Source organism: Chenopodium quinoa, unplaced genomic scaffold (assembly GCF_001683475.1).
Source record: "Chenopodium quinoa cultivar QQ74 unplaced genomic scaffold, ASM168347v1, whole genome shotgun sequence".
Taxonomy (NCBI): domain Eukaryota; kingdom Viridiplantae; phylum Streptophyta; class Magnoliopsida; order Caryophyllales; family Amaranthaceae; genus Chenopodium; species Chenopodium quinoa.
This window is the reverse complement of record NW_018742951.1, coordinates 6,376,068-6,391,523: the sequence shown is the minus strand read 5'-3', so window position 1 is coordinate 6,391,523 and position 15,456 is coordinate 6,376,068.

Here is a 15,456-nt window from a genome sequence, read left to right as displayed (position 1 = left end):
GTGGGGAACGGAAGCAGGGTGGGGATGTCAAGATGGGGGAAAGAAAGGAGATGGGGGCGTCGGGTGTGGGGAATGGAGGAGTTGGGTCGCTGGCAAGGAGGAGGGAATGCTAGGCACCGTCAATCACTGGTAAGAGTGGGGGAGGGTAAGAGGGATGAGGGTGGTGGTTGGGGATGGGAGAGCAGTGGTGGGGGTTGTGGTTTGGTCGAAAATGAAAGAGGTAAGTTAGTAAATTTACTTAAAAACAACTAAGGCTAACCATAAAACACAAATAAGGTCACCCAACTCAATTATTAAAATATAGGGGATCACTCTATAGAATGTAAAAAAAGTTTGTCTTCCATGTAGAATTTTCATTTCTTGGAGGCCACCATATAAAATTTCCCATGATTAAATAATAACATCAATTTATAATTGAACAAAAATATCAATTATTAAATAAAAAAACCCTAAGGGTTACATAATCATTAAAATACATTTTTAATAAGTATAACTTTGAAAATTTACGATAAAATCATGCATCCATCGTCGTTAATAAGGTAAATAATTCTGTATCTTTCCTTTGTAATATTCGGAAAATGATTTTGGCATACCAAATAATTGATTTTGGATACTCATTATGAGAGCACGGTTTTCCATATGCTCTTCTCACATAAAGGTGCGCCAAAATCAATTTTTAGTGCCAAAATCATCCCCCTAATCTTCTTGTATGCATCCTAATTAAGGCTAGGGCTTCATTAACCATTTTCATTAGCATGTTGAAAAATTAGGAATAGAGAAAGTACTTCAAAATACTCATGTCTCTAAATTACTTTCCCCTTTTAAAAATATAAATCTCTCAATTACAAAGTCTTTGTTATTTCTCATTATAGCAATATATAAGAATTATATTCATTGGAATAGAGAGAATATAAAGATTTGAAGATAGTTAAGTTTGTCCAATTCAAGCCACGTATAAAAACTTTGAATAAAAAATATATATATATATTTATCTGTTGGTGTAATTAAATTTTTACTTGGCATGGTAGATTGTTTAAATTTTAAATTAAGTACAATAAAAGATGCATTGAGACAATCTTTTAGTAAGATAAAATCGGAAAATACTCATTGGAAAAAAATATAAAATTTACGTTCGTTAGCCAAAATTATATTTCCTATGTTCCAAATTAGATGACATGTTTCTTTTACTCCTATCACGTTTGCAATTCAAAATTCAAGTGAAATCATCTTTAATTATACTATTGTAAATTTATACTAAAAATTTAATTTTAATTAAGTGCACATTGAAACAAATCTAGCTAACAAGATCCCAAATGACTTTTTTTTTAATCTAAAATAACTGTTTTTTTTTTGTTTTTTTTTTTTTTGGTGTTTAGAGAGCCACAAGGGCAAATGATGAGAAATGATCCCATGGAGGGGAGCTTTAACCAATTCAGCACTCCTTCACTCTCTCATCTATAAATCATAACTGTTAGTCAAAACAAAGTTTATGAATAGTGTCAAAAGTCAAAACGTGTTATCTAATTAGAAACGAAGGAAGTATAAAAAATTAAATGATTGTTGCAATACTAGTATTTGTATTGTGACATTAATGAAGAATTGTCGTTTATAAAACAATATAAATCCCTTTTGGATTAAATTCTTAGGAGGGATGGTGGTTAGTTTTTTGGGTAGGGATGTGGGATTACTAGGATATGGATTTTGGGTTGCTGTGATCTAGTTTGGTGAAGGTAAGGTCGAAGATTTATTTTCTCTAAATTACGATGACTAAGGCCCTGGTTGTTTTACTTGAATTTTGGTAAACTAACTTATTTTACCAAATTTAAATTATTTTTAGTGAATTTAATTATTTTTGCAAAACTTAAATAAGTTTTACTGAAATTAAATTATCTTCGCTAAATTTAAATCATTTATAAAATAAAACTTATTTTACTGATTCGCTTCCCAATTATATTTGTCATTAAAGTTCCTAATTTCTATTGATTAAAACTTATTTTGACTAGACAAAACTTATTTTAAATAATTTTTGTTGAATTAAAATTATTTTTACTAAACTTAAATTATTTGTACTACACATTATTTGAATAAGGTGAAGAGAACTAGGCTAAAGAGTTTTTTGGGGGGATTGTTTAAATTTTTTTTTCCAAAGTAAATACAAACTTGTTGACTAAAAATCCAAGAGAGGAAGGTTACTTCTTTTTACTAACAATAAGTCTTCTTTAATATTCCCTAAGTCGTAGAATAATTAATACAGTCAAATTTGACACACATGTCAATGCACTACTTTGTCCTTAAATATATGTAATTAAATTTAATTAAAAAAAAACTTGATATTATGAAACTTTATATTAATACTTATAAAAAGTTATAGTCAAAGTTAGTATATGAATTGTGAAAAGGCCAAATATGTCAATTATATTGGGATGGGGAGGGTACCACAATATGCAAAAATATCCCCCCACTAATGTCAATTTAAATAGAATTTAAAAAATATCACGGTTTTTTTTAGATTTCCAAAACCCTCTTAGCAACCAAGTCTAAAGTTTAAGAGAGACTATTGAGAATTATCAAATTCATTTTGTGTGAAACTAGTAATATTATTTTTATCGCAAATATTATCACAAATTCGAAAATCATTTCAAATTATATATTTTAAACAACAAATTGATTTGGCTAGTTGTGGTTTTAGATTACACCCTTCGCTTTTTTTTTTTTACCCATTACATTTTTCTTTTCTTTTTTTAATTGATAAATTAAATTCTCAATAGTTTCTCTTAAACAAGAGTGTTTTGGATATCTAAAAAAAAACCTTGATATTTGAATTGACATTATTGGGGGATATTTTTGTATAATGTGATACCCTCTCCATCCCAAAATAATTGACATATATATGAGTTTTTTTCACTATTCATATACTCACTTTGATCATAATTTTTTAGTAATTTATTGAAGTCAAATTTTATCACAAAATATATATGTTGTTAAATAATTATCAATATAAAGTTTCATAATATTAATTTTTTTTTATTTTTTACTATTATTTATTTACATATATTTGAGGTCAAACTAGTGCATTGACATGTGTGTTAAATTTTTCTGTATTAATTATTTTGGGACTAAGGGAGTATCCGAACATCAAAAAATGGATCAAATATCTCATTTTTTTTAGTATATATTAATAGGTGGGCTTTTATTTTAATATTTTTATAACCATGAATATATATTTAAGAGATTGGATATTTCAAATATCCTAGAATTTTAAAAGGCAATCCAAATCCGATTCAAATTTTTCAAAATATCCAATCCAATTTATTTGTAAATAGAAAATTGGATCGAATTTTCTAGATTTTATTCGGTTCAAGCGAATCCCGGATCAAGTTTATTAACAAGATCATATTCTTCACCCATCCTTATTTAGGTTAACCCCAAACCTAAATCTAAGAAGAATTGATGATTAAATTATTATGGCGGACAATTGGTCAAGTTAAAATAAATTAAGATACTTTATTCTTTGAAATTTGTAAACCCAAAGCCAATATTTTAAATGGAATATGTCATAAGTTGGGATGAACTTTAGTGCAAAAAAAAGAGTTTCAATATATGTATATATATACATACATACATAAATACATACAATATAAATATATATATATATATATATATATATATATATATATATATAATGCGTGAAGATGTAATTATGACCAAAGAAAAATCTTACCAAATGAAGTGAAGATCCAATATGGCGCTAGCACGGTACAAAGCGACAAGGGAATTGGTGAGTCTAATAAAAAAGAGAATCGTTCAAGTGGGAATAAGAAAGCACTTGGCCTTCAGCCGGGGATAAGAGATTGGATCAACAACAAAACTAGCAGGTTTGAAATAGAGATAAAGGCCATAAATCAATATCTTTTGTGAAAGATATCATAGACAACCCATAATGAAATCAAAGTGTTGGAAAAAATCACAAAAATGATTTTGACGGAAGCTCGACGAAATAGCCGATTAAGACTCAAATGTAAAAGAGATAAAATTTAGAATATAAACCATGCGAACGAATTTTTCGTCCATCAAACCTAATTCCTTGAAATCTTAGTTGATTGAGAATTTTTCCTAACAAAAGGCTAGAGGAAGCTTAAGGTTAGTAGCAGAGAAAAATTGACACAACTTGAGATTAATTAGGAGCATTTTAGAGAAAACTTGTGCGGCTGGTGAATGTTTTTTCTTAGGGTTATCCAATTAATAGCTGTAAGCTTCTCTCAAGAAGGAATATTGTTACAGTGCTAGCCAATACCCTAATTTATATGACTCATGCTGCGTTCGATTTCGGATTCAATTTTAATAATGTAACGGTTTAAATTAAATCTTTCTAGCTTGAATTACTTAATGTATGTTTAGCAATATTAAAAAAATGGTTATATTAGCTTTATTGTTAAATCTTTCGAATGATGTCAGATAAACTATAAAATAAAATGATAAAATGAAATGAATAATTGTCAGATATTATATAAATGAATATGAATATCTATTAGTATATTAGATATTATCAAGTAAATTTCAAATATTGCAGAATAAGATTCAAACCAAGATTATAGCTTAATAAATTGTCTAATTCTAATTTTGATGCATGCTATAAAAGATTAAAAGTAGCCAAATGTTTTCAAGTTATATGTGGAAAATTAGTATTTAATCAAGTACATTTTGCCTATCTATATTTAGTAACTCAAAATTCTATGGAGTCTAGTTTTTTCTCTTCACCTTATTCTTAGTACTAGAATAGAATGATTCAAACCAAAACATATTTGATTATAAATGTATCAATTTAGAGAAGCAAAAAAACATACTAGATCAAACCAAGAAAAACAATACCTAATTAGATAGGAAGATTCTATGCAAACTTAAAAAATTTCATGCAATAACACCTTAACTAAGGTGAAAGGAATATAGCCACAAACTTATATTTTCTTATGCAGCTTTGTATTGGTATCTAGTTGCCATCAAAGACCCAGTTCAGATGAGACTCGCAACCCGGACTCTAATACCATGTTATATTTAAGATAATAAGAAATGAGTCTTGCAACCAAATAAGGTGGAGAACTTGGTCCACTAACAAGATTCAAGGAGGTTCCATACTAAAACCAATTGATTATAGTAGGAGTTTGTTCTCTATCCTATAAGGTGATACCATCTCTTTCACTTCTCCAATGTTGAGCAATTCACAAGTGAACCCATATCTTACATGATGAAACTGTTGTTCATCCTATTATTATAAACTATTAGATTTTTTTTATTTTTTATTTTTACAAAATGCAATACCAATTCAACCATTAACAATTCAACATTTTACTTACATGTGGTGCGCAAAAATGAATTTTTGAATAAAGAAATATGATTAAGAAGAGAAAGATTGTTTTCATAAGAATGTCCCCATTGGTTGAGTTATTAAAAATGCGAACAATTACGTAATTTTTGGGTTATATTCATCATTTTAAAGCATATCTAAGTTTTGATCAAGTTTGAGATCGTATTTCATTAGAGTTTATCGAGGGATTTTCAAAAGGTACCTCATGCTTTGAAAAATATACAAGGTACCTGTTTGGGGTAAAATTACCCCAACCACGTGGCCCAATGGCAGCACGACACGTGGCATTTTGCTATTGGTCCGCAGGGCTCCAATCCCCTGCTGACACGTGTCCTAGGAACCCTAAATGGGGGACCAATGCTCCCACTATAAATAGTGGGGGAGTCCTCATTAATGGGGGACTTACAATCAATTGGCATTCAATACTATCAAAAATACATTTTACACAAAAACCGAGCAATCTTAATTGCGGAATTCTCCCATTACGCGAGAAGTAATTACTCTTTTACGCACTTTCTTCCTCCCGTACATCACTGACTTGATCGTCGGAGGCGGAGCTCCACCCAACCGGAGTCTTCGTGGTTTTGCAGGTACAGGCGGTCGAAGGGCATTTTTGGAATTGTAACTCTCCCGCAGGACGCATCAAAAAACCCCGAAACATTTGGCGCCGTTTGTGGGGAGAGTACTTCTGAGATGGCCTCTAACCCTGTACCACCGGATCAGGACAGGCGGCCATCGGCTGAGCCTGAGGTCCAGACGGACCATGAAAGCGGTGATGAGTACGAGCTCAACACCTATGTGGCCCCAGACGGGTCCTTCAGAACAAAGCACACCCGTTCCAGGGATAAGAAGGAACGGGAAAACATCCAAGCTGCTCCAAGCAACCCAGCCGGCAACCCGGTTGGAGCTGCACAGGCGGCAGAGGGCACTGCTCCCGTCACAAGGAACGAACTCATGACTTTCATGAATAGTTTCAAAGGCGAAATCCAGAGCCTTATTCGGTCAGCTACTCCCAAGAAGAGTCAGCCAGCCAAGAAGCCTTCTTCTAGCAAGAAGGCTATTAAAGACCGGGTCCCTACCCCTCATCCAAAGCCGAAGGAGGGGGAGGGCCTCAAGTTCGATCAAAACCGGCTCCGCTTCCCGCAAGCGGAACCCAGAAAACCCATCCGGCATTTTCAGCCGGATGGTTCATAAAAGATATTCTCTGACGCCCGGACGTTTCTCTAAGAAAAGAGAAGTCTGACGTCTGCGTCGGCCTCAACGTCGACCTTTCCAGACAGTTTCCGTGACACCTCTAACAGGCGTACGGGAACAAGTCTAGGGAGTCAGACGGGCGAACCATCCGCCCGGTCTGGACCCAAAGTGATCCAACCTGGTCTGTTCGGTTCGCCGAATGGGCTGGGTGGATCCCCTTTTACCCAAACGGGTCCGTTTGGCAGAAATGAGCAGCAGTCGTTCCAACTCATAGATTGGCAGCAGCGCCTGCTAAATCTGGGAGAACAACCCTCGGCGTTCTCCCCTGAGATAACCCAGGCGGCACAGCCGGCCAAGATCAAAAACGTGTTGGTAGGGGCCTATGATGGTACCTCCAACCCAGAAGATCATTTAATGGCTTATTCCAACCTCATGTACCTATAGGGGTTGGATGATGTCGTCTGGTGCCGATGCTTCCCGGCTACCCTGAAGGGCATTGCCCAACGGTGGTTTGGTAACTTACCAGCCGGCTGCATCAACAGCTTCAAGACCTTGGTGTCTTTGTTTACGTCAAACTTCTCAATGAACATCCCGGCTAAAAAGACAAGCCTCGATCTGGGGGCAATACAGCAGGGTGACAGAGAAGGACTCCGGTCGTATGTCAGGCGGTTCAATCTGATGAGAATCCAGATTCAAGGACTGTCTGATGAGGTTGCTTACACAGACTTCTTTAAAGGTCTGAAGGATGGGTCGACTTTCAAGTTTGACCTCGTCCGGAAAAGGGTAGCCACCCTCCAAGAGGCGTTAATGGAAGCTGAAGCCTACATACAGGCGACGGAGCTTTGTGCTGTAAAGCAGCCGTCGGATTTCAAAAAATATGACAGAAGAGACAGCCGGCAACAACAACAACAGCCGGCTAAAAAGGAAGAAAGGAAGAGAAAGGAGGTCTGGGCGGCAGACCGATCTGGTCAGCCGGCTCAGAAGCTCAAACGGAAATCCGAACTGTACGTCCCCAAGTACGAGTTCACAAAGGACTACTCCTCCATCCTCATGGAGATCAAGGACCGGATGTCTCTCGACAAGCCAGCTGTTATGAAAAGCCCTGTAGGCAGCCGGGACAAAAGCAAATACTGCCAGTACCATAAGGATGTTGGTCATGACACTAATGATTGCTATAGCCTCAGGCGGCTATTAGGCCGTCTGGCTGATGAAGGGGCTCTAAAGTCTTATCTGCCCAAAGCCAAGGGCAACACCCTCGCCAAGAAAGGGCAGGCGGCAAAAGCTGCTCTTGCAAATTCGAAAACGGATGAAGAGACTATCTTCACAATAGCGGCGGCTTTGCCGGAGGGGGTCCCACTATTCGGGGCACCAAAGATAACATCAGGAAGCTGGTTAACTTAGTTGAGGAAACCCAGGCGTCGAAAGACATATTTCCTGAGGTCCTTATTTCTGAAAAGGACCGGGGCAAGGTCAGACGACCTCACGATGACCCCATAGTCATTGAATGCAAGGTTGCCAATCAGAGAGTTGGCCGGATCCTAATAGATACCAGCAGCTCGTCTGACCTAATCAGCTATCAGTGCTTGACCAAGCTCAAGTACAAATCCAGTAGCATGCACCAGGCGCCCCACCCGCTTGTTGGTTTTGGGGGAGGTGTTGTGCATCCGGTTGGGAGCATAGATCTTCCCATCCGGCTGGGTGAAAAGGGGAAAGGACGCCACATGGTGATCAAATTCCTGGTTGTAGAAGAGCTTGCCGTCTACAACATGATTTTTGGCCGTCCGACCCTCAATGAATCAAAGGCTGTCATCGTTTCCTCTCTCATGCTTGTCAAATTTGAAAAGGACGATGGTACAGTCGGTTCCCTTAAGGGGGACCAGAGGACGGCTAGGGATTGTTATCTCTCTGACGTCAGACCTACTATGGGGGCAGCCGGCGACGGCAACCCCGTAGAACTTGATAACTGCGATGCAGCAGTCCCGGCTCCAAGGGCAGCCGGTAAGAAAAGAAAGGCGAGCCAGACGGACCCCGTTAAATCAGAAAAATAGCAATCACTAGCCGGGGAAAGGTTAGATGATCAACGACCTCAGCCGGTTGGTGACTGCATGGATGTCGTCTTAGACGACACCCGTCCTGACAGAACTGTCAAGGTTGGGACGGTTGCTTATGAACGGCTGGGAGCAGACTTGCTCCAACTTCTAAGAGAATTCAAAGACATCTTTTCCTTTGAAGTGGAGGAGATGCCAGACGTCAGCCCGGATCTAGCTGTCCACAAGCTTGCCGTGGATCCTAAAAAGAAGCCGGTCAGGCAGAAAAAGAGGGATCACGGTGAAGAGAGATCTCAGGCGGCAGCAGCTGAGGTCAAAAAATTGTTAGATACTGGGTTCATCCGGCAATGCTACTACCCGGATTGGGTAGCAAACGTTGTCCTCGTGAAAAAGACGAATGGTACCTGGCGGATGTGTGTAGACTACACAGATCTGAACAGAGAATGCCCAAAGGATAGTTACCCGCTTCCAAAGATCGACAATCTGGTCGACTCTACAGCCGGTCATGCTCTGATGAGTTTCATGGATGCCTACTCAGGTTTCCACCAAATACCCCTCTGGAAAAAAGATCAAGAGAAGACGACCTTCGTCACTGATCAAGGGTTATTTTGTTACAAGGTGATGTCGTTTGGGTTAAAGAATGCACCGGCTACATTCCAGCGCATGATAAACACCGTTTTCATCAATCAGATTGGCAGGAATGTAGAGGCGTACATTGATGACATGATAGTCAAATCCAAGCTACAGACGGATCACCTACTGGACCTCCGAGAAACATTCACCACACTCAGGCGGCACCGGGTCATGCTTAACCCAAAGAAGTGTGTATTTGGTGTTGATTCTGGGAAGTTCCTCGGATTTTTTATCGATCAAAGGGGCATAGAGGCTAATCCGGAAAAAGTGCAGGCAGTCATTGACATGCGTTCTCCCCGCACTGTGAAAGAAGCCCAGAAATTGACCGGTTGCCTGGCGGCGTTGGGAAGATTTCTCAGCCGGTCAGGTGACAAGTGCCTCTATTTCTTCCAGGCCATCCGAAAGAGGTCTAGATTTGAGTGGGGAGAAGAGGCGGAAATGGCATTCCAAAAGCTAAAGCAACATCTGCATTCATTGCCAAGGCTAGTGAGCCCTCTGCCCCGGGAGGTCCTTTACATGTACCTCGCCGTCTTTGATCATGCCCTCAGTGCCGTTCTCCTCGCTGAGAGATACGGTAATCAGCTACCGGTGTATTTCATTAGCCATGTGCTTAAGAATGCTGAACTCCGGTACCCCATGATCGAAAAATTTGGGTTGGCCCTGTTCGTCGCAGTCAAACGGTTGAAGCCCTACTTTGGCTCACCCGGTGATTGTATATACAGACCAGCCGCTCAAGCGCCCAATGACCACCATCGAGTCATCCGGCAGAATGATCAAGTGGGCTGTTGAAATACAGAGCCTTGAGATAACTTTTGAACCCAGGCGGGCAGTGAAAGGTCAGGCGTTTGCCGACTTCATTGTCGAGATGACTAGGTCGGTGCAACCGGAAAATCCTGATCAGGTTTGGAAGTTATTCGTAGACGGTAGCTCTACGGTGAACGGCTGTGGTGTAGGCGTCATGTGTCATTCTCCGGAAGGGGATAAGTTTGAGTATGCACTACGGTTTCGGTTCCAAGCCTCTAATAATGAGGCGGAGTATGAAGCCCTGCTAGCCGGTATACGCATGTGTAAGGCAGCAGGGGCAACAAAGATTGCCGCCTGCTCAGACTCTCAATTGATTGTTAGCCATTACAACGGTGACTACGAGACCACCCATCCGGCTATTATCAAATATCTGCAGGCGGTCAGAGAGGAGGCCGTGTCACTTGACGAATTTCATCTAAGTCAGGTGCCCCGGTCCGAGAATAATCAGGCGGATGCCTTTTCCAAGTTGGCATCATCCGCCTCCTGTGATGCACCTAGAACGGTTTTTTGGGAAGTCATTGAGAAAAGAAGCATCGATCATGACCCCATAGGTATCCTGGACCGAAGTGCCACCTGGATGGACCCCATCCGGGCTTACTTGGCAGACGGTACTTTACCGGATGACCCGTCTGAAGCATTGGCGCTCAAGAAACGTGCTCTAAGCTTTGTTATTCATCATAGAGAACTTCTCCGGAAGGGTTATCTACAGCCGTATCTAAAGTGCGTAACCCCTGAAAGGGGAAGAGAGGTTCTGGAGGATCTGCACGCGGGTTTTTGTGCTTCACATATAGGCGGCAGGTCCTTGGCAAGAAGAACCAGACGGCAGGGTTACTTTTGGCCCACTCTTGAGGCGGACGCCATGGATTTGGTGAAACGGTGTGATAAATGCCAAAAGTTCGCCCGGATGATACATCGACCGGCAACTGACTTGACAGCCATCCATAGTCCGGTTTCGTTCGCAAAATGGGGCATGGACATCTTGGGTCCTTATACGCTTGCCACAGGCGGTCGCCGATACATTTTGGTGGCAGTAGATTACTTCACCAAATGGGTTGAAGCAGAGGCGGTCAAAGGCATAAAAACAAAAGACGTGATCTCCTTCATTTGGAGAAATTTCATCACCCGGTTTGGGGTTCCAATGTCTATGGTCTTTGATATTGGACCTCAATTCGAAATGCCTGTCCTCAAGAGCTGGTTGGGAGATCAAGGAATCTCCCATTGTTTTGCATCCGTTGGCCGTCCTCAAGCAAACGGTCAAGTTGAGGCCTTCAATAAACTAATCTCAAACGGTATAAAGAAGAAGGTGGAAAGAGCCGGTGGACTATGGGCAGAGGAACTACCTCATGTCCTTTGGGCCATCCGGACCACTGAAAAAGGGGCAACCGGTGAAACCCCATTTCTCATGACATACGGCACTGAGGCGGTGCTCCCCATTGAACATTATGAGCCAACGCTTCGCATCATGCTATATGATGAGGCAGCCAACTGGGAAGCCATGCGACTTGCACTGGATGCTCTCCCAGAGCGAAGGGGCAACGCAGCTCTGCGTCATGAGATTTACCGCCTGAGAATGACAAGGGCCTACAACAAGCGGATTCACAAACGACCCCTGAAAGTAGGAGATTTTGTGCTTCGCAAAATGGAAGCAACCGGTAGGGCCAATGAACGAGGCAAACTGACTCCAAATTGGGAGGGACCCTACCGGATATTTGAAGAAGTATGAGACAACACATACCGCTTGGAAGCCCCAGATGGTAGAAAACTGCCTAGAACTTGGAATGTAGATAATCTCAAAAAGTACTACTTCTAGAAATTGTATAGTTTTTGTATATTTCTATATAATTAATGAGAAAGATTTACTACATATAGTGCTTACATGCGCCAGGTCTTGTGCTTAACACAAGCGGCTCCCTTTACTTATTTCCCATGCGCCCTGTCTTGTGCCCAACACAAGTGGGCCCGGAAATTTAGTGAATCAGCCGGTGACGCCCATTCGGGTGAATTCATCGAAGAGAACATCTCCCATTTGGGTGGAGAATTGTTCTAGTGATAAAAAATCAGGCGGCCCTAACCGCCTGATTGATCCATAGCACCAAAGAATTGCGGGTTAGCATTCCCAAACATGCATCCGGCCCCCTCTTTGGATCGAGTACCATTTAAGACTGATCTCAAAACAGACAGCCGGTACCTAATGTCCCGCCTAATCGACTAAGAGAAGGTAGGCAGGCAAGCATCTGGGTTAGGCCAAGAGTCTATGAAGGGTGTTCTTGCGAAAACCCAACCGGCAACTGTTACAAACGGTTGATACTTAGCACTTAGCTAAAACCTTAACATTTGCGCTATAGCATATGGATAGCCGCCTGGCACCATTTCGTCTATACCAGTCTCCTATCCAGGGGAAATTACCTACCCTAACCCCAACAAGTCATGCGGAAACACATTCATTCAAAAAGCATGCGGAAAAACATTCATGGATTACACAAGGATGGTTTACACAAGGAAAAAAATAGAGTTGCTTGCGAAGACTCAGACGGTAATGGTACCGCCTGGGTTCTATTGTCTACCCTCGCAAATTTCTTTGCCTACCTTCACAAATTTCTTTACCTAGTTTGCGAAGACTTAGACGGTAATGGTACCGCCTGGGTTCTCTTGTCTACCCTCGCAAATTTCTTTGCCTAGCTGGCGAAGACACAGACGGCAGTGATGCCAGCCGGGTTTTCTTGGCTATCCTCGCAAAAATTATCAAAGCAAGAAAAATGCAATATTCAAGACATTCAAAGCAAAAAAAGGAAAAGAAGCAAATTCATCCAAAACCGGACCAACCGGTTGGAATATAGCAGAAATAACCGGCATAGCCGGTGAAAATGTTAAAATTGTTTACAAAATAAACCGGCACAGCCGGTGAAAATAACAGTGCTCAAAATAGAAGACAATAGCAGAGTAATCCGACCCTTCCGGCGCTATTACAAGATAATGCACGGCGCGCAGGCCGGGAGGTCGTTGCTACTCTACATTCATTGTAACCCAGTCGCCCTGAGCTTGGCTCCCTTCCGGATGAGCTGGGTCGGTGTTGGGGACGAAGCCGGGACCCTCATCCTCGAATTTTGTCTCCAAAGCAGCCGCTTCCGCCTGCATTCGCTGGAACTCGGCTTCCACCCATTGCTCATACGGTCCGGGCCCCGGCTGGCCCTCCTCTTCAGCCAGAATGGCCAGGTCTGCGTACTTGTAGGCGAGCTCCCAGACGTGGTAGTCTGCATCCGGGTGGATGATGGAGAACACCCTCTTCATTCTGTTTTGGCAGTCCAGCTCATTCTCCTCGATGAGCCGACTCTGATCAGCCTCTAGGGTGGACTGGAAATTACGCTGAGCAGCGGCAGCCTCCTTGACCAGGCGGTCATTCTCTAATTGCAGCCGTTTGCTGCCCTTTTCCGCCTAGTCGAGCCGCTTGAGGGGCTCTTCATGCTTTTTCAGCTCGTCTTCAGCGTTTTCCAAGGCCGCATGGAGGTTGTCCATTTTGAGCTTTTGCTCTGAAAGGGCCCGTTGGAGGGACTTGACCTGATCCGCCTGTTGCATGATTATAGCTTTAGTTTCTAAGTCATGCACAATCATGGAATAGTGAGCAACGCTATGAGCGTCATCCGCAGAACGTTTGGCTCTTCTTACCTCTTCCTGTTTGCGGATGTAGGCCTTCTTAAGCCCCTCCACGCGGAGCAGTGCCTGCAACAACAATGCAACCGGTATTAGTTGAAAGACCGGATGGGTATATTACAAATTATATGCCGGGTGGGTACTCAGTTACTTACATCGGCCAGGTCGACCATAACCCCGTCGACATTGAAGGTATTTACTCCAGGAATCGCCTCCTTCTCGTCCCGAGGGACGGCTTTCAGCATGGCTCGGGCGTATTGAGCAGCGTCCGGCCAGTGTGGTGAGTTATCTGCACCAGAAACAGACGGTGAGAATGTTGCGTACGCTCCACTAACGGACAGCCGGCTGATCGGAGAATCTCCCGGCTGCGAAGAGGAGTACAATTTTACCCGCATGGGTATGTCGAGCAATGTGAGGTAGAAAGGGTTTGTACCTTTAAGGGAAGCCTTTTGGCTTCCAGAAGCAGATGGACCGGTTGCGGTCCTTATTGGAGTGGCCTCTAAGGCCTTCTCAGTGTTAGACCCGCCTAGGGTCTTTATTGATTTACCGCCGGTTGTAGCCCGGTCGGTAGAAGCACTTCTTGGCACCTTGAGTGCCGGTTCTTCAACAGACGGCCTTTGCCGGATCTGTTTTTGCAAGGAACGGGGAATAACACCCCCATCTTGAAACAAGACCACAAGCGGTTAGATGAATAACTAGCCAAAGCAACATCAAAGCCAAGCACATAGAGAAGGTCAGGCGGTCTAACCTTTTTAGCCGCCTGAGCGGCAAGTTTCTTCTCCAGATTCTCCTTGTGGATATCTGAAGCCTTCCTTGCGGAAGTCTTGGCGGAAGGTAGCATCTTCTTAGCTTCTTCTGCAAAACGAAAATACATCCAGTCAGAAATATGAATCTTACATTGCAATCAAGAGAAAAAGGACAGCCGGCAACAAATTAACCGGCTAGGGTTCGTAACCTTTGGTCTTCCACATTCCGCTAAGCCCACAGGCGGACAAGAAACACTCGTCCTTGAAAAATTCGTGTTTGGGCACCCAGTTCTTGGGTACCCTTATTATCTCTCCGGATGTGAAAGAGGTAGAGGTCAGTTCGAAGAAACCAGAGTCCAGAATGGCCACCCGGTCGGTATCAGGGACAGGGGGCAGCCGGCACTTCTGCCCCAAAAGCTCTGGCTTCCGGTTGTAGGTCCGGTACTCCTTGTTCTCCTCTTCAGACGGAGCTTTGACCAGATAGAACTGGTTCTTCCAGTCCGACCACTTGGACGACTTGTCCAAGGTCATCATATATTTGGGGTGAGTAGTCAAGGTATACCAGGCCCTCCAGCCGCCTGGGCTCCGGCTCAAATAGTGCATATGGGCAAACGCCTCCCAGCCAAGGTTGAGACCCTGCATCTCGCAGGCGGCGATGTACCCTAAAATATTCACCCAAGAATTTGGGGTGAGCTGCCAAATGCCAAGGCCATACCCCCTAAGTATGGCCCTGATTGTATTGTGAAGAGGGAAGCGGACGCCGGCTAGGAAAGCCGCCTCGTAGCATCCAAACCAGTTGTTAGCGTTGGGCTGGTCATCTTCCCATACGACCGTCCCGAACTCCCCCGGCACGGTCATCTTGTACCCCTCACCAAGCGGTCGCCTGGTAATAAAGTCTAGAAGGGAAGACCGCATGAGGGCGCGGTCCTTTAGGGAGACGGCGATCATGAGAGGGTCGTTTCGGCTTTGCCACGAAGGCCTCTCCGCCTCCTCGCTATCTTCTGATACGGTTAAGTAGCTG